Source organism: Peromyscus californicus, unplaced genomic scaffold (assembly GCF_007827085.1).
Source record: "Peromyscus californicus insignis strain IS unplaced genomic scaffold, ASM782708v3 Scaffold_5__1_contigs__length_169319896, whole genome shotgun sequence".
Classification (NCBI taxonomy): Eukaryota; Metazoa; Chordata; class Mammalia; order Rodentia; family Cricetidae; genus Peromyscus; species Peromyscus californicus.
In genome coordinates this window covers 60,020,821-60,043,673 of record NW_026294573.1, presented here as the reverse complement: position 1 = coordinate 60,043,673, position 22,853 = coordinate 60,020,821, and the positions used below count along the sequence as shown (strand labels likewise).

The 22,853-nt window shown below is 36.7% G+C and overlaps 1 protein-coding gene across 3 annotated transcripts in view; it reads right to left on the bottom strand.

Moving 5' to 3' along the window:
• Nucleotides 1-22,646, bottom strand: part of Elavl2 (ELAV like RNA binding protein 2) — a 171,684-nt gene extending 149,038 nt beyond the window's left edge. For 2 of the 3 annotated variants that reach the window (XM_052716239.1, XM_052716247.1), the window contains exon 1: nt 22,549-22,645. The gene's annotated coding sequence lies outside the window, so the exon portion shown is untranslated. Of the gene's footprint in view, nt 1-22,548 lie in introns of all 3 variants that reach the window. The other variant, XM_052716256.1, reaches the window with a different exon arrangement.
• Between the last annotated feature and the right edge of the window lie 207 nt (nt 22,647-22,853).

Genomic DNA, 22,853 nt, shown 5'->3' with positions numbered 1-22,853 from the left:
TTTCTTCCCTTAAGTGAAAGTGGGGTTACTCGATTGCCTCGAGTTATAAAGAGAAACAATAGCCACCTAACTTAGTTTGTTTCCAGATGGAATTTTTCGGCTTTGACAGATAGCCTCAACTTCCTAGAGAGAACATACATTTCTTGCATAATCTTCTCTCAAAAATTATTTTACCTGTTTTATTTGCTGCTAGTCACTGTCTTTGATAGTGTTAAAGAGGGGAGGCATTGGTGAGCATTAAAGATTGCAGGAAGGTGGGATGTCAGAAGGGAAAGAGAAAGATGGTCTGAGAGCAAATGACTTGGAAGGGGAAAGTGAATCAGTGTTCCTTGAGAGTGTCCTTGAGTTTGATAAATGATTAATGGCAAAGAACTGGGGACCTGTTTATCTGCCATTTAACCGGTGGGTGTAACAGTGTCTAGGTTATATTGCTTTGCATAACAATAACTGGCATTGGGAAAAGGGGCCTGAACCCTATATGTATAATTATCATTTCCTAGTTCCCACCCCCTACTTTTTATATAACAATAGCTCCTTGGAGCTTAATCTCAACTTAAAACTATTATCTAGTCTCAAGCAAAACTACAGGCAAAAATTAAGAAAACAAAAAACAGTAGCTTGAAGAAATGAAGCCAAGAGGCTAAATATAAGAAAGACTGCATCCCTATTTACAATAGAAGTCTGAATAACAGGAGCCTGGGTCTGCTGCCATATACCTTCAATGTCTCCTCTCACCTACCAGTTCAGTGCAAGGAAAGAAATGTCATTTAGGCAAAAGTATGCTACTGTTTGATTTTTCCAGAACTGTATATGAAATAATATATATTTTTCCTTATGACCATGTTCACACTTTGATACTACATTATTTATGTATGTTCATATCATTGTAGCACTTTGAAGAAAATTCTTAACTTTGTAAATATGTAAATCCCTTTTTATAGGTGGAAACTAGCAAAGATATTACATAGAAAATAGTAAAGCTGTTGATTCAAATGCAAAGTACTAAATTCTGTGGATTCGGTACATATGCTTTTACTCAGTTTGGCAAAGGAGGAAATATTTTCAAACTATAGTTATATTCAACATGTTGTCTAGTCTCTGTAGACAACACAGACTTGGATTACTCAGGAAGTTGAAAATATCTTAAAACAGTAGTTTACTCCTTAAATAAGACAGTTGTTAAATTTTAAAACTTTTAAATAGGTAAACAACATTTACTTTTCCAGCTTTTAAAAATAAAACTAAATGGTAGCTGCTTTAATCCAAATGATATCCGATGTAGACTTTACTTTGAAATTCATGTCATACCCTGAAACATTACAGTACACTATACTTCTAGCAATTAATGAAGACTATATGCAACCATCCTTTCTAAATTAAGCACAAATTGTAATCAATCCCTCTTGATTCATAGTGAAGAAAAAGAATTATCCTCAGCGCCTGAACTTCCATTAGATGAACAGATTCTTCAAGATATTCAAATTCTGATTAAGTCATGCTAGCTCTGACACTCTCCAAAGACTCAGCCCTGTTTTGACTTGAGGCAGAAAAGAGAGAGTTCGGGGAGCTGCTAGAGGCGTGGAGAAAAGTTGGATGTTGCTAAAATGCAAAGCAATGCCTTTTGGAGCTGAAAATTAAAGAACTCAATTGGCTATTTTACTGAAGTTTTCTCAGAAAATAATATGCCCCTCACAGGAATACTTACAGCTGTTGTGGACAATGTTGTTTAAGATAAATAACTTCCTTATACGAGCCCTTTTACAGGAGGAGAAAGGGTGAATTGAGTATAATTAAAGGCTCTGCAAACTCTTTGTAACTTTTTAAAACAGTAAATAAAATGATTTGACTATGTGTATGAATTACCATTTGTCGTGTCTTGGAAATTCTAAATAGTTTACCCTCTCAAATGAACTAAAATACTGTTTGATTGTTGAGCTTTGGAGAGGTTTTATGTTCATAATGGAAAAATGCTATTTAAATCCTTTATAAGAAATGTTGTTATATAACCTGCCCACTACCTTTTTTACCTTTCTTTCTTAAAAGAGTATTTCAGATTTTTTTTTTCACTGTTTGAAAAACAGGAAAAGTTGTGGAAATATTGCAACACTTTAGGTCCTGAGAGCCCACAGGAGAATGAGGCAGGGATTAGCACCATGGACAGAGACTAGCCTAGCGGCCAGGGTGAAGTTTGCAGAGCAAGATTGGTACAGTATTTTCTGTTCCTCCCTTTGAGTCTCGGTAAGAGCACTTTGGGGAAACATTTCATACTACGGATTCGAGGCAGAGACTGCCCGCTGTAGGAACAGGTTTGTTTGTAATTAGGCTCGATTTTGTTAGGGTTCGGTCACTGTGACAAACCCCAGAGTTAGAGCCTGAATGTGTGGCATCTTCCTCTATTACACCTACCCCCCCAACCCCTGACCTGGAGGAGCATTCCTTTCATCAAGGTGTTTGTTCTTGCAAAATAAATGCAAATCTCGGTGCTCTCTGAAAAGTCTGGCAAGCCTACTCCAGAGTTTTTCATTCTGAAAATTTCCAGTGGGAATGGCAGCAAGAACTCATCCTTGACTCCCCCAAGTTGTTTTCTGGGGTGCTTTTACTCCCGGAAAAAGAGGGAATGTCTTTTACCCTTTAAGGTGAGTACCTCAGGACTGTTTTGCAAAGGACCCTTTATATTGCAAACGCTCTAGCAGTGACAGTGTCTAGTAAGGCATACTGCAAGATCACGAACAGCCTTTTCTTGTCTCTCAACTCCTCTTCCAGGGGAAGGGCTACAACATAAAATATACTCGAGGGGAATTCCTCTGGTTCCTGTTTTACCTGAAGAGATATGTGAAATTATATATATATACACACATTCATACTAGTTTCCAGTAAATCTTGGGAGATGACTCTACATTGTGACCCCACTTGTCTCCCTCTTCTCCTGGGAATATTTTTGTATGAGTCACATTCTTGTTTAAGCCCTTCTTTGCCTGCCGATTTCAGACCAAGATCTGTCCCATGTGCCCCACTGTGTTTTAGCCTGCGATCAAAGATCATTTACAAAACACTCCCACGAATATCTTCAAATTATCTTGCGTCGGTTACTCAGGAGGAACTTTTAGGAGGATAACTCGTATCTCTGTTAGCGTAAAGGGGAGCATCCAGGCAATCAGGCAAGGGTTAAAAAAAGAAAAAGAAAAAACTGGAGGTGATACGGGACAAATCAGAGCCTCGTGTCCGTCTCTTTCAGTGATGCTAACAGCCTTCTCTAAGCTTCCTCCTGCAGCCGATACAGCTCATGCAAAATTAATACAAGTAATTAAAAATAGCAGTTTCCAAAGTTAAAGGAAACCATCTGTCTCAGACGGTAGCAATCAGTCTTTTCGCCCGCCCCTTTACCCGGACCTGGGAAGAAACGGTTTCTCTGCTTCCGATGCTCAGAGGCTCTTTCTTATATTGAAGATTTATGTTTCCACTTGTGTGCGATCCACGTCTAATTTGAAATAATAAAGCCGGGCTGACCAACCAGTCAATCACAGCCATCAACTGCGCCGAGCGAGCGCCCTGCCCCCAGCTCCCTGAGGTCTCCAACTCTTTTCCTCTCCCTCCAGGCTCTCCCTTCCCATTCCCTCCTTTTTCCCTCCCTCCTCTTCTCTCTCACACACACTCACATTTTTTTTCCCCACGTGTGTTCAGATCAACCCTTGCCCCACAGTGCAAGTGACAGCACCGGGGCACGGTGACAAAGGCGGGATTTGTATCTGAAGACTGAGGCCCAGGGAGACCGCGGCTAGTGAAACAGCTGTCTTATCAGCCCGCTGCAGAGATGGAGATGGCTGGAGAGGTCCTCAACAGATAATCGCTTGAATAGGTTTGCAAAGCGCCAAACTTCACGCTTGATAAGCCCAACCCAATGTAGAGGGCAGCCCGGATCCTGCTCCATTCTGTTTCATCTGGGCTGTGAATTAAGAAATTGAAATTCAGGTGGCAGAGGCAGTCGGCTGCTGATAGACTCCGAAAGCAAACTGACATTAAAATGCTTTCAGCAGGCAGAGGGGGCGCCTGCAGTGGGACTTTGTTTTGTTTTGTTTTGTTTTTTATACGGTATAGGGGGCAGTGGAAGGGAAAAGCCCAACAGGTTTTAAATTTATCTGGGAAAGGGATGCCGTGAGTAGTGGAAAAGGGACTCAGTGTTCGGGCATAAAGTTGGTGAGACAGAGCTTAAGTAACAACTGAATCCAACCTGATATGAAAGGGTACTCTAGCTCAGAGCAGAGGGCAGAGGGCAAAGGGCAGAAGGCAGAGGAACTGGCTTCCAAATAGGCTCCAAAGTTTTCCTTCCTCTGTAAGAAAAACACATCAACCCGGATACAAGACTTTCCAAAGCCAGGTGATAACCTGGCCTTTGGTCTCTAAGTGAAATGGCCTCCTCCCTGCTCCCTGAAAGGGCCTACCTTTTAGAATAGCTTGAGAAGCCATCAACTACGGTAAAGAAGCCACTTAGTAACCTGTAGAAATAACAGTTGTATTTCAACTCCTCCCCCTTACACAGCTCATTATAATAGTATAATTGAGGAAACTCGTTCAAGGTATGCGTTGTAACAGATTCAGATTTTCACACAGCAGGTCTTATTTCTACACTCCTCTGCTTTCTTGCTACCCTCACAATTTAATATGCATAAGGACCAACATATAACCCCTGATGTATTGTCTTGATTCTCCAACAGCCTGGTACTGGACCTTATGCTCTGTTTAAGTGACTTAACTGTAAGTCGACCAGGGGTGTCCAGTTATGATGTATACAAGAGGGTATATTTTCCACAATATTTATACTCTGTCATAGACGCATCATAAAAAGCACCTTCAAGCGACAACACATAGCTGATTCAGATTCTGAAAATCGGTCTGCTTGTATTTTGTGTAATTCTCAAATTGAGATCAATGCTAGAGCGCACATGACTAAAAACATAAAGCATGTTTTAATCACTTTGAAGTGAGGAAAAACAGGTAAATTTGTTAGAAAAGGGGATAAGAAAAAAAACCTTAAGATTCTATCACATGTTTCGGTAATTATTAAACTCTTTTTTCCCATATGAAAAAGAGTTCTTTTAAACTTTGAAGTGATCTGATCACTCACCGTTAATGATAAACAAATAAATACATTATCAGTCATGAGATCTCAAAGACATTGCTATTGAATGACTATATGAAAATCCTTTATATCATGTAACACAGAGAACAGATGGTTAGGTTTTTCTTTAAAAAAAAAAAAAAAAACAAGTGTGTGCATGAATGATTAAAGGATTTGAGTATCCTATAGTGAGACAGAAATCTGTGGTTATATAAATAATTCTTTTTGACATTATCTTTTTCTATAAAGTTATAGAAGTTTAAATAATGGCAACTGTATAAGCATGTTAAGGAAAATTCTTTTTATAAATTCCTGCATTTCCATACTATAGTATTATCTTCAATATCCATATGAACAAGATATTTACCTACTTGTCACAAAAAGACAATTTTGAATTACCAGGTTCAATGAGCAATTAAGGTATGGGTTCTATTTTTGTTTTTCTTAAGCCAATTGAAAATATATACACAGAAGATGGTTTAAACCATTGTTTATTGATATAGGTAGAACTTCTTAAAGATACAAATTTACATCAAAGCTAAAAGATGCATTCCAAATTTGTGAGGTCAAAGACATTTCATGAATTTAAATTATTATAACAATTCAAAAAAGATAACTTTAATTTTTTTCATTGAATAGAGAACTGCTTTGGTGTTGAAATTAATATGAAAACCACTCCCATCTCCATTTTGCCACTAATTAATAATATATACATGTGTGGGTATTGTTTATGAAGGACTAAACAATTCATTATCAGTGGTGAAAACTAGCAAAATAGTCAAGAGTATAAAATGTATTTTTTTAAGGATTTTCTAGAATGAGTTCTCCATAGGAAACAAAATGATGAATGGTTAAGGTAGAAAGTTTTTCTGTGACCCCAGACGCAGAACTGCTGGAAGATTTTAAAATATCCAAAAGTTGTAATACTTTTGTTTATAACTGATTGTGAATCTGTTACCAAAAATACCAGACAGAGCTATTACAGCTTTCGAGTTATAGCATTTATCCTCAGGTAAGTGCCAAATAAGTGACAATCCATCCAGTTCCTAAATATTTATCCCTCCTCTTCGACAAAAGGCTCCTTTCATTTTGATTTGGGCATCTTTAAGTGTCCATCACGTGCCAGAATAACAAAACAGGGTTACAGACTGTAAGTGTTTAATGGAAATCAGATTAATCTTTTAGAAAACTTTAGTAAAAGAGAAAAATTAAGTAATCTAAATAGCTCAGTAAATGTGTTATATAAAGCATATTCACAGTATGCCTACCTATGCTGTTAGTGCTGTTTAGACTTCTAAATGTGTGTGCACTGTAACTTTTTTGTTATATGACTGTCAACATTTTCTCCTGGAAATAGGTATCATAATAGTAGACTTTTTGAAGCTTTTTGCAAACTGTTAAGAGCTTGAGCCATGGCTTCAGCACATGTCAACTTGTTCCTGACTCTGCCTGACAGAATCTTGCTTCGACTTAACACCTTTAAGCCTTGGTTTCCTGATCTATTAAGCATTGATAGTGATGATCAATTTAATATCACTATGAGGTTAAATATAATCATGAGCATCGAAAAAATCAAAATTCCTGCATAGAAGAAGTGGTCAAAACATAGTAACTACAATCATGGGCACTCATTTTCATAAAGCCAGAATTAGAATTCCTGCCTTGCATATGGCTCTTAAATATTTTTCATTTGCTCTCATTAATGTCTTACCTGATACTATGATAAATATCTTCTCATATTTCTAATTGTAACCAAGTTTTATAGGCCCCAGAAGGCATAAAAACATTCTGTCTGCCCTGTTATGTGACTCCAATATATTTCCCAATACAATTTCATGATTCCCCCATAAAAAGTTGTGGGTCTTCAAAAAGGAACTGAGTCTGAGATCCCATTTGACTGATATAATAATAAAAACACCTTAGATTTTTATAGTACCTTTTATCACAAAAAGCTCAATGCACTTTTACATATTTATCATGGTAACCCCTGGAGGTGAGAGGGACATAAATTATGTCTCATTTTCAGGAGCACAGCAGAGGGATGAGGAATTTAGGTAACATTTCTAAGGTTAATAGAAACAGAGAACAGGTTTCCCGAATGCTGATGTTCCTGCAACCTGTTCCCTCTTTGGCATTAATTATGGCTATTGTTACTTTAGTTAGGCTCAAATGTTAGTGTTTGCATTCAGTATAGCTTATAATTCAGTTAATTACTTGATGGAATCACAGTTAATCAAATATAGAACACTGAAGTTTAACCAAATTAAGATATTTTGATTTAATGTAGAAACACTTGATTATTCAATTACACACACATACATACACACACACACACACACACACACACACACACACACACACAATCTATGCTCATTTTCTATTCTTTGCTAATTCCAAAACATGATTTGAAAAGTTACTAGTTATTTATGGCATGAAAAGAAACTGGTTCCATTGTCCTTGTCCTAGCCTGTCTCTAGGCTCATTCTCCCTTTCCACATGTATTTTTACATGCCGTTGTATTTTTTCCATTTACATAGGCTAATAGGAATTTCTAGTTTAGTATACAATATCTTAGGTTTCCTGTGTTTGAAAAAAAACTATCAAATAAATATCCAAAGGAATATAAAGAGTTTTAAATAATAGGGATTTTTTGTTTGTTTTGAATAAAACAAAGTGGAGAATTAATATCAAGTTGACATCATAAAACAGACTATTAGAAGAACAATAAAACTGGCTTACAGTTTATAGCTTTGCAGTTTTCTGCAGGCTTACTTTGCTATGAATTGATAAAGATATAGCTACAGAAGTGGATTTTAAGCCATTAATTAAAAGGAAACAAAATTTTGCAGCCTGATAAAAAGAATGAATGTACACTTCTGGAGGCCTTACTTCATTATATGTCACAGTGGAAAGCAGATGCAACATTTTTTAGTTTAACCTTCAGTAGGTATCTGATCTCTCATAATTTGATAGGACTGACCCACTCAAGGTCAAGCCTAGTCATGTGACTATCAGATTTCCTGAGGAAGTGTAATTAGCACCAGGAAGAAATGTATATGCATATACACAGTGAGCTAGAACCCTTGTTTACTGCTTTTTCACACCAATTCCTCTTAACTATTAATGTTGCTATGATTAAATTTTTAAAAAAATCTGCCTTTTTGATCAAGCAACATTTTGAGGCCAAGGATACTGTTGTAATAGAAATAAAATTCCATTTCTTTGGTCATTGTCATTCTGGCATTAGAAATTAGAGACTATGATTGCTTAAGATATCAGATATTATACACGAAAGTTGGAAATTATAACATAAATGCATGAGATACAGACTGTTTAAGCTGTTTGAGTAACAAATAGACATTTCCTTGAATTATTTTGACACAATTTACTGTGAGATTTTTTTTTCTCTTGCTGGTATTTATGGATTCCTTGTGCAGACAATAAAAAGAAAAGCCTTTCTTTTATGTCAACGCTCATTATTTAACTCATAGAACACTGGTGTTTTCTGGAATACTAATATTTCCTAGATGCAGAATGAATACTAAGAGAGGCGTGCCTCTGTTTTAATCATATCAAAAGAATTCATGAAAGTTTATGTCTCTTTATAAGGTCTGTATAAAGAAGGCAATATTAATACATATTGCAGTGTTCAGGTTCAATCGGAAGGATCTTTATACAAATCTACTCTGTGTGTGCAGGGGGTGGGAGTGTGGTTCAGGACAAATAGACGTTTCAGAGGTAAGACTCACAACCCTGTGGTGAAGAGCAGGCTACCAGCTACAGTGGATGCAGTGGGCTGGAAGGCCTGTACAGCTGTCAGGTTGGTTTAGTATGCTTAAGTTCCCATGCTGGCTTTGAAAATCAACTAAGGGACGTACAGATATAAAAGTACCAGGACAAATTACATATCACTGACCAATGTAAATTTGGGAACTGCTGAGCAGTACAGGACTGGTAAACACAGGAATGAGACCCACAATATAAACTGAATTTTGTCTATATTCAAAACTTCTTCAGATGAAGTGGCAGGACCAGCGAATAACAGGGAGCCAGGAGAGACTGGCCGACATTGAAGAGAGGTGCATGACACTAATAAGAATGACAATGTTCTGATGGTCAAAATATGTCTACTTAGAACTGGGAAAGTGACAGGATTCTGAACAAAGAATATGTTTGCAACAAGGAGCCAAAGGCGGTTGTACGAAAGAGAAATGGAGCCAGGACCTGTGAGGCTGATAACCTCCTTTGCTTTGGATGTCCCTAAAACACCTTTGTGCCTATGTGAGGGCATTAAAAACCCTGATATAAAGACACAGATTGTGCTGTTCACCAAAAATTCCTCAACTTAGAGAAAGGAGACATGAGTCCTAGCACTGTTTTTTTCCACTAACTGGCTGCTTCCCTTCAGCAAGTCCTTCCATGTAAACCTCATGACTCCCACTCTAACTTAGTAATAATGAGAATGATAACATAAAGCTATGAGCTAGGCAGCTTTCTGACTCAAGAATCATCACAGCACTCTTAAGTTAAACAGTTTGCCCAAGACATACAAGTAGAAACTGAGTCTCTAGAATCTAAGTCCTTCCCCACTGTTTGGTACAACACCCCGACTGTACCTTTTAGATATAAAATCCAACATCTTTAAAAATAGCACAAATTACAGGTGATGTAACACTTGAATAAGAACAAATTATAAGGAATAGATGATTAACATGAACAGACAAAATTTTCATATCAAAAGTAATTATACTCATATGTCTTAACATTCATGATAATTTGTCTATAGATGAGAAACAAAATTGATAATTGCTTTTTAAAAGTGTTTCAGAGAAAACACTAGAATTTTTGAAACTATAAGCTGCCCTAGGATATTCTCAACCTTAGGTAAAATTGTTTAAGAATTTGAAGATTATAATTTAGTTTTTGTGTATTTTGAGGAATTCTCTCCCTAATTGTATAGTGTATAGCTATAAAGCCATTGACAGGATGGTATATATTTACTATTTAACTATATATGAGGATTTTCTTGAAATACTGACCTTATTAAATTTTATATAGAGGATGTTCACTGAAACATTAAACAGAAGCTAATTTGAGAAAAAAGGTACTAGATTTACAGTTAATTCTTTCACTACATTTTCTGCATTATTGCCTTTGTGAAAATTCTAAATAGGCATTATCTTTTCCAGAGGAGACAGACAGCTTGGGGTTTCAACAGGAAGAAACTAAAAGTCTCCAGCTCAGGCTTCTGCCCTTCCAGCCACCAGGTGGGGGCAGCTGCTATATGTGGAGTGGTAAGGTCCAGTACTGTCCTTTAGGACTTGGATTTGGAGACGGGTCAGACCTGCATCCCCGAGCTTTGTAAGCAAATACCATTTACTGACAAAATCAAATATTTAAAATTAATGCAGATGAGAAACAAATATGACAGAGCAATATAACCACAATGTAAGAAAGTGTTCTCCCAGTTTCTTAAGACTACAGCACATATAATTATCCTGCCCAGTTAGAATTTACTGATACTAACCGGAAAAAGAAAATTAACTGTTTCCTTCACTTACTACCTGTCTAAATTAAAACCAAGGGAAATTTCTTTCCTCATTAATTAATCATTTCTTTTACCCATCATACCCTTCCCTACCACAGGTAAAGAATTTCATAAAACAAACCTTTGCCATCAAGAAAAAAAAATCCTTAAAGTGACTTGCTTATATTTCTGTGACACATAAGTAAGTGAAAACCATATTACAGTAAGTAATTATAATGAGATTGAACAAAAACTGGCTTGCTGACAGGTACCATTTAGTGAATTGCTATTTCAATGCCCTAAACAGTCACCCAAGTTAATTCAATTTTCATATTGTTAAATTTTTTGCCTTCAAAATCACTCTTCAGAGAATGGAGAAGTGGCTCACTCACAGTCTATCTCTGTGGGATGATGCAGTTCTCTGATGCAGTCTCTGCCTTCCCTCTTGTTCCATCACACTATTTAGAAGCATTCTAAAACTATGGCAGGGTTCTGAACACAAGCAACCTGCAGGTGCTATGGATCTTAAAGGAATTTCGATTAAATCTGTAGCATTGTTAAGACTGGGGGAAAGATACCAAGAAACAATTCCTAATTAGAGAAGCACTTTTGTAATACGATCTACTTTAAAGTGCTCTGTCACTATCCTTTCAGCTTTATGAACTACATCTATATTAATTTTTAGACCTGAATTCTATTTTTAAAACCCTGCTTGTCATAGCAGAGGACAGTGAGTGCCGCCGCTGCCGCTGCCTTCACTCATGCTCTCCTTTGACTCAAAGTGCAGTCCTGAATCATTCTAAACCAAACAGGACTGCAGCAATCAATTCTCATCCCATTTATTGGGCATGAGTTAAAGCCAATTAAAAAACCATTTTTGGTGCAATTCAAGGGGAAAAAATGTATAAACTCATGAAAAACAAATTTCAGTCCTAGACATGAGTCATCACTATTTAAAATACTGCTATCATCCCTTCATCAGAAAGAAAAAGGTCCTGAAGTTGTGCAGTCCGCTCTGGAAACTGCATCTACTAGAAACGATTTTAGATAATTGTTAATATTGTCATGAGGAGCTGACCTGGAAGAAAGCTCATGCACTTCCAGCCTTGCCTCCCATCTGAATAAAGTCTGCAGTGAAATGACAGAAGTTTCTTGAATTTGTGAATTAAGAGCTAAGAAGTGACCTTTATACGGAGAAAGCAAAACATTTTACATATAATTTTAAAGTACCCTTTAACCTACGAGACCATGTCGCCTTTCACAGGAATATAGTGGCTTTCTTTCAAGGCTATAAAATGAGACAATCCCTATCCAATCTGGATATTCTTAGGGTAATCAAAACAGCAAAATTGAAGCTTCTGGGTGGGAAATTGCAGCTATAAACCAGAGCCATACATTTTCCATCTGTATCTTAAAAAGGCTTTTGAAGTTCAGGGTTATGGCAGTTAAGCGTTCAAGCAGACCTGAATTCTGGTCCTGCATTTCCCCAAGTATGAGTTTAGGCAAGTCGTTTGGATGTTCTAAGCCTCAGTTTTGTTGTTAGTCAAATGGGTACTGAAAATAAGAGCCACTATTTTACACATGCAGTGAGCATGGAAATGAAAAAGTCCTTGTTCCCTAGCCAGGTGTGGTGGCACTCGCCTTTAATCCCAGCATTTGGGAAGCAGAGCCAGGCGGATCTCTCAGTTGGAGGCCAGACTGGTCTATAGAGTGAGCAAGTTCCAGAACAGCCAGGGCTACACAGAGAAACCGTGTCTCAAAATTAAAAAGAAAAGAAAAAAGAAGTCTTTGTCTTAGGAGAGCGCCCGGCACGGCACCACCACCACCCAGGTCTGTGCATCTGTGTCTCTTTCTACCTGAGGACGGACTTTTCTTTTTCCTGGTCTTGACTCTAGGAAATTGCATTTGCTGATTGTGAGGTGAGTTCTAAGCACGGCTGTTTATTTAAAAAACAAAAACAAACAAACAAAAACTCCATGGAGGATTTGGATAAAACATTGGTTTAGAGCAAAAACACAGAATTTTAAAAATCAGTACAGATTTCACGTTCTTGGTCCCGTATTGTGGCATTTATAAACTGTTGCTTGAACTATTTTGGCTCTGTTCTCTCCATAATGCTATTACTGATGCTGAAGGATATTTAAGTTGGTATATATTAGGATTTTATTTATATCATATGGATATAGGGAATAAGCACCATTTCCTGCTAGTAAAATGAAAGAAGAGATATGAGAAATGGCCCTGGGAAATTACAGAATCATTCCTGGCCAAGATATATTTTAGTGTCAGCTATGTTTTTAGCTTTACTTTTATTTAATAAATACAAGCAGATGAGTCAACACTACCAAATTATTTTTTCAGGCTCATATTTTTCTGTTCAAGTTAGTTTATTTAGTTCATTTTTAACTGTTTTACTTCAAGATACGTTCTCCTCAGTGTTAGAGGTAAGGGTGCCACACAGTTAAGAAAAACAACCACTAAAGCAATGTATAAATGCCCATACTCACATGTACACACACAAGGTATGCTAACCTGACATGAATATTCTACAAATTACTTGTGATTCACAGTGACTTCCTATCAACCACAACAAGACTATCCTTAACACTTTTTCATTAGTTTAGAAATGATTTTATGAGATTAGCAACTTGTCTGTCATCTTGGAAGGAAGAGAGGTATTTTTCTAGTAGACTTTGGACGTTAACAATGTTAATAAAGGGGGAAAACAAATCCTAAGGAGAAGGAAGGATACTCAGGTCCTAGAAGTAAGAGACAAGGTGAAGATGAGGTGAGAAAACCTATTTTTGTCAGGGCTCATCTGGGTACAGCTGAAACATTCTCAGACTCAAGCCTTTTAAAGCAGAGTGATACATATCTTGGCATACCTAGTCATAGGAATTCAGGAAAATTCCAGGGCGGTCACACTATCAAACAGCTTTTAATTCAGAATTTCTAGAGAGTAGGCCATTGATATACTATCCCTGGATTTAAGGATGCAAATTGCATAGATTACCTAGGAGCTCACTGTGAAAATACTTATTCCCTGAGGGCAATCTACCTTCAGGCTTTAGAAATGACTCTGCAGTCTAGATATAATTTAGCATCATGCATTGACAAGCTGTTGTAGATCAAGGAGATGCTGATTAAGTTGTAGATTAGAGGGGTAGCTAGGCCCATATTCCAGTTCTTATATATAAAGTGAAAGTGTTTCCATGTTACCAGCGGCCAGTTGTTTCCTCACATATGGAAGCCTGAACAGCGGTAGACTCTGACACTCCGTTGTCCCTGGGTTAGAGTTCAGGACACCATCTACACCTCTGGTGAGCAGCCAGTCAAATGTGTGGTCAAAAGCACTGTCCAGTGCAACCCGACTTCTAGCCACCCTAGGACTGCAGAGCAGATAAATCACAGCCACTGTGTCTCCCTCCTGAGGTAACCACCCTCCCTGAATGACAGCCTTTACTGGCCTAGTCAGATCTGGAAGCTCATTATAAGGATTCCTCGCAAGATCTTTGAGGCCAGGCTCAGGACTCGGCAGCCTCTTAGAACTGCCAAATTCATTTTTTTTTTTTTTTGCACATTCTATAGGACATTTTCCTACTATTTAGAATGCATTTTAGGTCTTTCTCCCTGGGTAGTAAATAGATAACTGCATTTTGAACATAGTGGAAGAAGAGCAAGTGAAGAGGAGTTCAGAAGAGCTGTCACGGCAGTACTCTTTAATGTATCCACTAGAGGACTCCTCTAGCTCTCTGTGGCCTCTAGCACTGGATGCTTAACTACCTCTTGAGTTGAGCCACTGGCTACATATCAGTGTTAGAACGAAAACATTCCCCCTACTTTTAACACCTCCTGCTAGTTCAATAAAACGATGTTTAAATAACTGAACTGGCTTCAATGAACTGTACTTGCCATTTTTTCCTGCTTCTTAGCTAGATAAAATGGAGATAATTATGAAGTGGATGAGCAGGTTTAATGAAAGCCAGTTTCTTTTGGTACACTCCTGAAGCAGCAATCATCATCTGTTTGGCTTTTGAAGAGCAACAATTATAATCACTTAAACCCCCAAGGGGAACAAAAATAGAATTTACATTAGCATATAAAATATACAGCTGGATTGGGCAAGCCTACAAAATTCTGGGGAAATCATTCTAATCTGAATGCTATTCAAGCTCACAAGTAAAATGAGTTCAAGAGTATTTTACATACTTCCTTCCTATAAAATAATGCATATAACAATGTTGAGAGGAGTTTCCTAAAAATGAACACAGGGAAATAAATAAAAAGAAAATGGTTGCCAGGAGAGAATCCCAGAAGGAAGGGCTACACTGTGGTATGGGAGTATCAAGAGAGCAACTGTGTGATGCTATGCACACAAAGTCCTAGTCTGAAGTGAAGGGTTTTCATAGTAAAACTGCATACTGCAAGCTTCAGAAATAAACAGGATGGTTTGAACTTCACTAACAGTGAAAATTAATCACAAATAAGGAAACTTTCACATTAGCCATGCTTCCTTCCTCTCGGGCAGATATGCAACAATACAAAGAAACTGAAACCACCTTAAAACATTTTCTGATCAATCGCTCTCAAATAACTTCTTTATTACATCCCCTTCCTCACCATAGCCAGTTCAGCACTTACATTATTTAATTACCTCTGCTTGTGAGAACCTTGTACAGTCTGCAAGATCTTTTTTTTTTTTTTTTTTTTTTTTTTTTTAGCATAGAAGAATAAAAATGGAGCTTGTGCCGGATCCATTATGCCACCAGCAACAAAACACTAACATAATCAATATATTAAAGGCTTTCCTAGCTGTGCACATTTGTCAAAGGCAGTGTGTCTGAGGAATTACACTAATGAATCTTGGAACAGTCAGCATCCTATGCAGGAAGCTCACTCTCTCTCATAAGTGCATATCTATGTATAAACAAGAGAAATGTATACTTCCATTTTTCTGCATGTCATTTGAAAACTCATTCTATTTTTTTTAATGGAAAGAAAGCACAAAGTCCATGCACAAAACTAATAAGCTAGAGTAATGCCCAGTCTAGGCATCCCGGTGGACCCACCCTCTCTCTCCCTAAGGGAACTCTGTGCATACTTCTGACACTGTTGGTCTCTTCACATTTAACCATTAGGAGACATATCTACCTCAGACAGGGGATGTACAATGCTTGGCAACATTGTTCTATTTTCCAGCAGGGCATTCCCATGGATGCTCTAGAATTACACTTAACTAGAAACACACAGTGATATTTGTAGAGTGAAGTCTTTCGTTCATCTGTATTATCAGATACAGTGGCCTCAACTGTGGCCTTGACAGTAACAATCAAACCTATCTTGAACACAATCAGTACCACAAAATCAGATTCAATGCTGATAGATTAAGCCCTGAGAAATTAGAAATGCAAGCCTAAATTTCTACAGCAATCTTAGCTCTCATTATCTTTATAAAGGATAATGGTAATTTTTAAGATTGTATTAAATATTTATAATATTAATCAGTTCTTTAAACTACTTTTCTGGAAACATTCAAAAAGTTGGGTTCTTACTTCTTAATAGAAATGATCTCCAGTCTTATTAACTTTATAATCTCTATTTTAAGGAATTTAGACCATTGCCACTGCCTTCTCAAGCTTTCCCAGTGTCTGTCAAGAGTAGTGGCATCTATTTGCATTATTTTGTGAGTGCCTGGAAAAACTTTAATGTTCTCAGATGTACTAAAAGTTCACAACATGTAAGTCCTCTAACACAATGTATAATGGTTTCATATTCAGAGACTTTATAGGGATAACTGAAGAGCTGGAAAATCTCAGGACCAAGATAGAACTTTAAGGGACTTTTGACTTTTTTCTCCTTACTTTAAAGATACTTAATATTTTTCCCACTAATGTTTTAAAGACATTATAACTTTGTATGAAGTTGTAAAAATGTAGTAGTGGAAAGGTTAAAAAAAAGTAGTCTCCATACACTTACACTAAAATAGTCTAAGTCTTTAGTTAATAGTAATTATAATAAATAGTCTTATTATTTAACACAATTCATTTTCATAGTATCTATTATCCCTTAAGTTTAAAGCTGAAAAAAAAGCTTTAACATTTTAATTTTCCTCTTTTGCTACACATTGCTATAACAACAGCTTTTTATATCTACAGCTATATGTATTTATTATTTATATGAATATATTTTGCATCTTGATGAATTTGAGTGGAAAGAAAATCTATCTAGACACAGTGTTTTTATTTTAGTACATAATAATATAAATTTCTAAATTATGGATATGATAGAAAAGTCATGAAAACATTCTAACATTAAAAAGAAACTAAACTTCATTAAGATTTTTTTTAATATGTACAAACAGTCAATTTAATTTCTTGGGGGGTAAAATTTGACCAGTCTTTCAAGATACATGCTCCAGGGTCAAAATGTAAAAAGACTGACTTTTAAATGTTATTCACATTTAAGTCTCATGAGTCTCCCCTCTATGATATGCTTCCTTAAAGTTCAAAATTAAGACTTGAAAAACATCTACTGGTATTTTCATGGAAATATAGTTTAAATATGGTAAATCTAGATGATTCCATTTTAAAAGAGTTGGAAATTTAAAAAATGGACTTGTCATTTTTTAAAGAAAGTTTTTGCACTTAATAAGATCATTAATATAAACTCTGTATGTATGTGCATAATTTTAAACATTTTTGTTTTTTTTTTTTAGACACAGTATCACTATGTCATCCAGATTGGCCTTGAACCTATGATCGTTCTGCCTCTACCTTCAAAATGGTTGGGATTACATGTATGTGCCAGTACACCCAGATTAAACTGCTTTAAAAACTTATTTACTTGTGTATTATTGCGTGTGTGTGTACACAGTATGTAGGGTACACATGTGGAGGTTAATAGACAACTGTGGAGTCTGTTTTCTTCTCCTTCAACCTTTATATGAGTTCCAGGGATCAAACTCAAGTCTCTAGGTTTTCACTACAAGCACCTTTACTAGGTGATCCATCTTGCTGACCCTCTCATGTTTTGTTTTGTTTTGTTTTTCATGTTTGTGTTTTGTTTTGTTTTATCTTGTTTCGTTTAAGACAACGTTTCGCACTGTAGCCTTGCCTGTCCTGGAATTTGCTCTATAGACTAGGCTGGTCTTAAAGTCTCTGCCTCCTGAGTGCTGGGATTAAAGATGTGCCTGGCTATGCTTTCTTTTTATTTTATTTTTAAAATATACACCCTACAAAAGTAACACAAGTTTAAAAGGAGTAAATATTTACACAAACAAGCCAGGATGGCATCTACTACATAAAGTCACCAGACTGGATGCTTTCCCTCCTCTTCAAGTAAAAGTCAAGTACTGAGTAGCTTCCTGCTGGCTGTAATGATATCTTTAAACATAGTTCCATATGGGCACTAAATATATTTCCATATAGGCAGTATGAAAATTAGGGCAACTTGCCTGAATTATTTTGATAAAAGCTAAACACCCCCCACTTTCACCAATCTAACCATATAAACAACAAACCCAGGCAGATGGAATATATATGGACCAAAGACTAATTATAAAAGAGCACTTAAAATGCTATTAGTTCTCTCAGTGTCTATTAGAGACTCTCCCATCATAAAGGGCCCTTGTGCGTTGTGGGGAGCATTGAGGCCAGGTCATTGTAGCTCAGGCTGGCTTGAACTCAATGCACTTCTCCGACTTCAGCGGCCTAAATGCTTAGGGTTGTGAAAGCCATCAGGTCTGGCTAAGAATCTATCATCCTCTTATGTTTAAAAAGGAATCCTAGAATAGGGTTCCATTTAAACTTTTAACTTTTTGTGTAACTTTCAGCTTTTAGGTTTCTTTTGGTTCACCAGATGAGGACAGTGTATAACACAGAGCTCCCTGACTCACTGAGAGTTGAGGCAGAGACCGCCAGTGTCAAGGTAAATGCTAACGTAGAAAGTATGCCACAGAAAAGATAATCATTAATCTACTACTGATAAAATCATATAGGATTTTATTACTTTAGAAAATACTATTATAATCTGATTTTCAGGTCTTTTAAAATAAAAATTAAATCCTGTTGAAGTTGCTAGCAAAGCAAAACATCCTACTTTTTTAGTTTTAGGTTCCAATTTAAGGAAAATCGGGTTTTCAGTTATATTTTCCTTTTATTTAAGTAGGAATTGTGGAAATTTATCTTAAAATATTTTGCCATTATAATTGAGTTATTGTTTTCCCTTTTGTCTGTCTGTTTGTTTGGGGGACAGGACAAAAAATACAACAAATTCTCCATAATTAATACCCCTGAGAAGAAATAACCAATCAAACCAGGTTACTGCATCTAAAACCAACTGGAAGATGTAGTTGGAAATATTTCAAAGGTTTTTTTTTATTTCTGAAAAAATGTTCTTGTCATGCAAACAACATAAATTATCAGGTAATCAGAATTTATGGAGATTGTGTGGGTTCTATTTATGACTAGTAGACTATTTCATATTTTTCCTATTATTTGATTCACAATTTGTTTCCTTTTGGACCTAAGTTTATAGTGTGACAGATTTTGATTCAAATCTTCTCTTGTGTTTTATGACCTATCTGACCTCAAATCCATAAACCTACTACTCAGTGTTTTGAACATTAACTGAGATCATATATACAAAACACTCACCCATATGACTGGATCCTGACTGCTACACTGATAATGTTAATTAGTAAATTCTCAGCTACTTTAGACTACATAGTTGATATATAAGATACACATTGAATTTGATGCTAATAATAAATAAATATTGCTTTTGTTACTTAAAAAAAAATGTTAATGCTGGAGTCCAAGAGATGGCTCAGTGGATTAAGGTGCTTGCAGCCAAACCTAACTGCGTGAGTTTGATTCCCAGAGCCCACATAGTGGAAGGAGTGAACTGACTCCTGGAAGCTCTCCTTCCACATCCACATGTACACTGTGTCATTCTCCTACATGCTCATATACACATATGCACACAGCAATGAATAAATGAAAAATAAATGTTTAAAAACGTTGGTGTTGCTGGAGAAATAGCGTAGTGGTGGAACTCTTGCCCAGCATGCATGAGTTCTTAGGTTTACTCCCTAGCACTGGGACAATGACAGCATCACTTCAGTGAGTCCTACCTGACTTCCTTGCCCTAGGTATTGTACAAGAACTCAGATCTTCGACGTATTTGACATACAATAGGGAGTCACCCCCATCTCTAACTTCATACATCTCATCTACTTCTTAGTATGTGAATAATTGCTCAAAATAACCATATTCTAGGAAGCAATGACTATTTGTCAGACTTAAAAACATTTAAGAATTTTCTTATTGGGACTAAAGAGGTGGCTCAGAAGTGAAGAGCACTTGTGGCTCTTGCAGAGGACTGGGGTTCAGTTCCCAGCACCCACATGATGGTTCAAAACCATCCATAACTCCATTTCCAGGAGATCCAACACCCTCTTATGACCTCTGTGGGCACCAGTCACAAATGTGGTCTACACATACATATGCAGAGAAAACATTCACATACATAAAATAAACAAATCTAAGAGAAAAAAAAAGGATTTTCTGCTTATGAGCATGATAAAGTTTCTGCTAGTTTAAAATGTATTTGAATAGACTAAGGTTGAGGGACATTATCAGAATATGGTTTCTATGTACCTGCTATGCTAAGAATGCCCTAGAAAAACATTTATATTTTATGTCTAAAATATTTATTTAATTATTTTGATTTTTTTAAGAAAAAATAAGTTATAATATTACATTCTGCTATGAAGAAATTTCCATGCTTACTTAGCAGCCTTAACATTGGCAGGGAATTACAGAATTATTGAGGGTAAATATCAGAAATTATTTGTTCCTCAACTTTTTGAACTAATACTTCTTTTGAGTGTCTTCAACTGAAACAGTATTTTCAATGTGTAGGTGGGAAACTACAGTAAAATCAGCTGAAGGCTGATTTGAGATGGAATATGGTAAAAGAACTCTTAATTAAGGATTTTTTTCTAAATTAAAGTGTCAAACTAATCTATTTTTATTATGTACAAGAGACATATTTAATTACAATTATCTATACAGAGGAAAATAATATTCTTACTTTAATATTGTGTACATACATACATTCAATACACTTATTTAAAATCCCCAGATGATGCTAATATAGTTTGAGATAAATCACATAGTTAAATACCTAAGGAAATGGAGTAGTTAGGGTCAAAATGAATTTGTCTGTAGAATAATGCTAGTTGGCTGTCTATAGTCTAAGAGTATTGCTGTCTGTCTGGCTCTAAGAACACTGCTAGCTGTCTGTCTGTCTCTAAGAACACTGCTAGCTAGCTATGGCCCAGCACCAGCTGCACAGAAAAGCAAGCTTCCCTATTGAGGTCCGGCTACTCCAAACATATAATACTGAATTTTAAACTTCTAAGACTTTTCCCCCCCACATATTTTACAGAACTGATTTTTTTTTTTTGACACAGGAAGTAGTTTAATTGGCCATTGAGTTTGTAAGCTCTAACTGAAAACATTAGCTTGAAAAGCTTAGAAAGCTGAGTTTGGAGCTCTTTCCTGTGAAAGTTACTGGGAAATTACAGGAACTTTGTGTAGAATAGGCAAAAAGTTATTTGTTAAAATAGTAATTAAAGATGTGTACAAAGTATTCATCTGTACCATAAAACACTCGTAAAGTATTTCTTCAAATTTCTAGGTTCACAGAGAGTTTAAAATTACTGAAAAAAAATCAATTTAGAATACATCTTGAGAATCATAGGAATGCAATCACATCAACACACATAGAAATTAAAGTTTAGAGGCTGAACAAAACAAGAACTAATTTCTTTCAAGGGGCATTTTTTTTGTTTCTATCACATCATTCAGATTTGAAAACTCAGATGGCCTTCCCGTTTCAGATGTAGGTCCATTACACTATAGGGCATCTCAGTCATTTCTATGACAAGAGACCTAATTCAGTCAAAATGCAACTGGCTTCACAAAATAATAATGATGATGATGATGATGATGATGATGATGATGATGGATCAAGACTACTGAGCACTAATACTTCTTTCCCATATGAGAAGATCCAGCCAGAATTTAGAATTCTCCAGAGGAGGAGTTGAGTCCTTCACGCAACTTAGAATTGTTAACTTGGCCAACAAACACCATATTGGATAGCCATTCTTAGAAAACGAATGAGATAAGGAGGTGAAACTGAGGAATCCCTCCCTGGAATATACTTCCACTTTAAAATAAACAAAAGCCACACAGAGAGGCTGTTGAAAGGATCTGTCCATTTTCCCATTAAAGGGAATGGGACAGGGGAGGTGTAAGCAAGGCCTTCCTCAACCTTTCAAGTCCACAACTTTCCATAGGCATTATTTAGTTCTCAATTCAGGATCTAAAATCTGTCTAAGAATGATGGCCTCTAATGTTGCTACCTGAGGAAGAACAGAAGAACAAGGGGTGGTGGGCTCAGGGGGAGGCCACTGAGGTAGCCTCAGGGGCTGAGCAAGACCCTATTGTTCTTTTTCTGTTAGGGAAAGCCCAGAGAACTCTGGTAAGTTCAGGAAGTCTGAGCTTCAGGGTTCTTCTGAGAACAAACCATATCTGTTCCAGGGGGACCCCCCATCCCCTACTGACTGTCAACTCTCACCCACTTTAAATGCATCAAGTCCATTGCCAACCCAATACTATCAAATAAAGCACAGTACTTGTCTGTTGACCATTGCCAGGAGAGAGAAAGAAAAAAAAGCAAATAAACAAATAAATCAGAAATAGTGGGTTTTGTTTGTCCGTTTAATCACCCCCTCTTCCCAGCCCCCAACCCTTTGTGTGCGACTCGTTTTACACCACCCACAGACAAGAGCATACCAGAAGAATGATAATTTTTGGTTTAAAAGTTCACTTACCACAGCAACCTCATATTGCTTTGTCATGTTTTTTTGCACTTAATTTTTCAAAACTGCTTTTGCTGGGCGCAGAACTGGGAAGGCAGGACTAAGGTAATCTCTAGTAATCACAACAACAACAAAAAAAAGAGAGCATTCACCAATCAGAATTACATTTAAATGCACAATCAAAGCCCTGAGCAAGATGCAGGGTTCAGACCACACCAGGGAGGAGGAGGGGGTGGGAAAGCCAAGCTAACAAAAGGTAAGAGGAAGAGTTGAGTGGTTGGAGGGGAAATTGATCCTAGCCGCCTTGTGACCGAGGA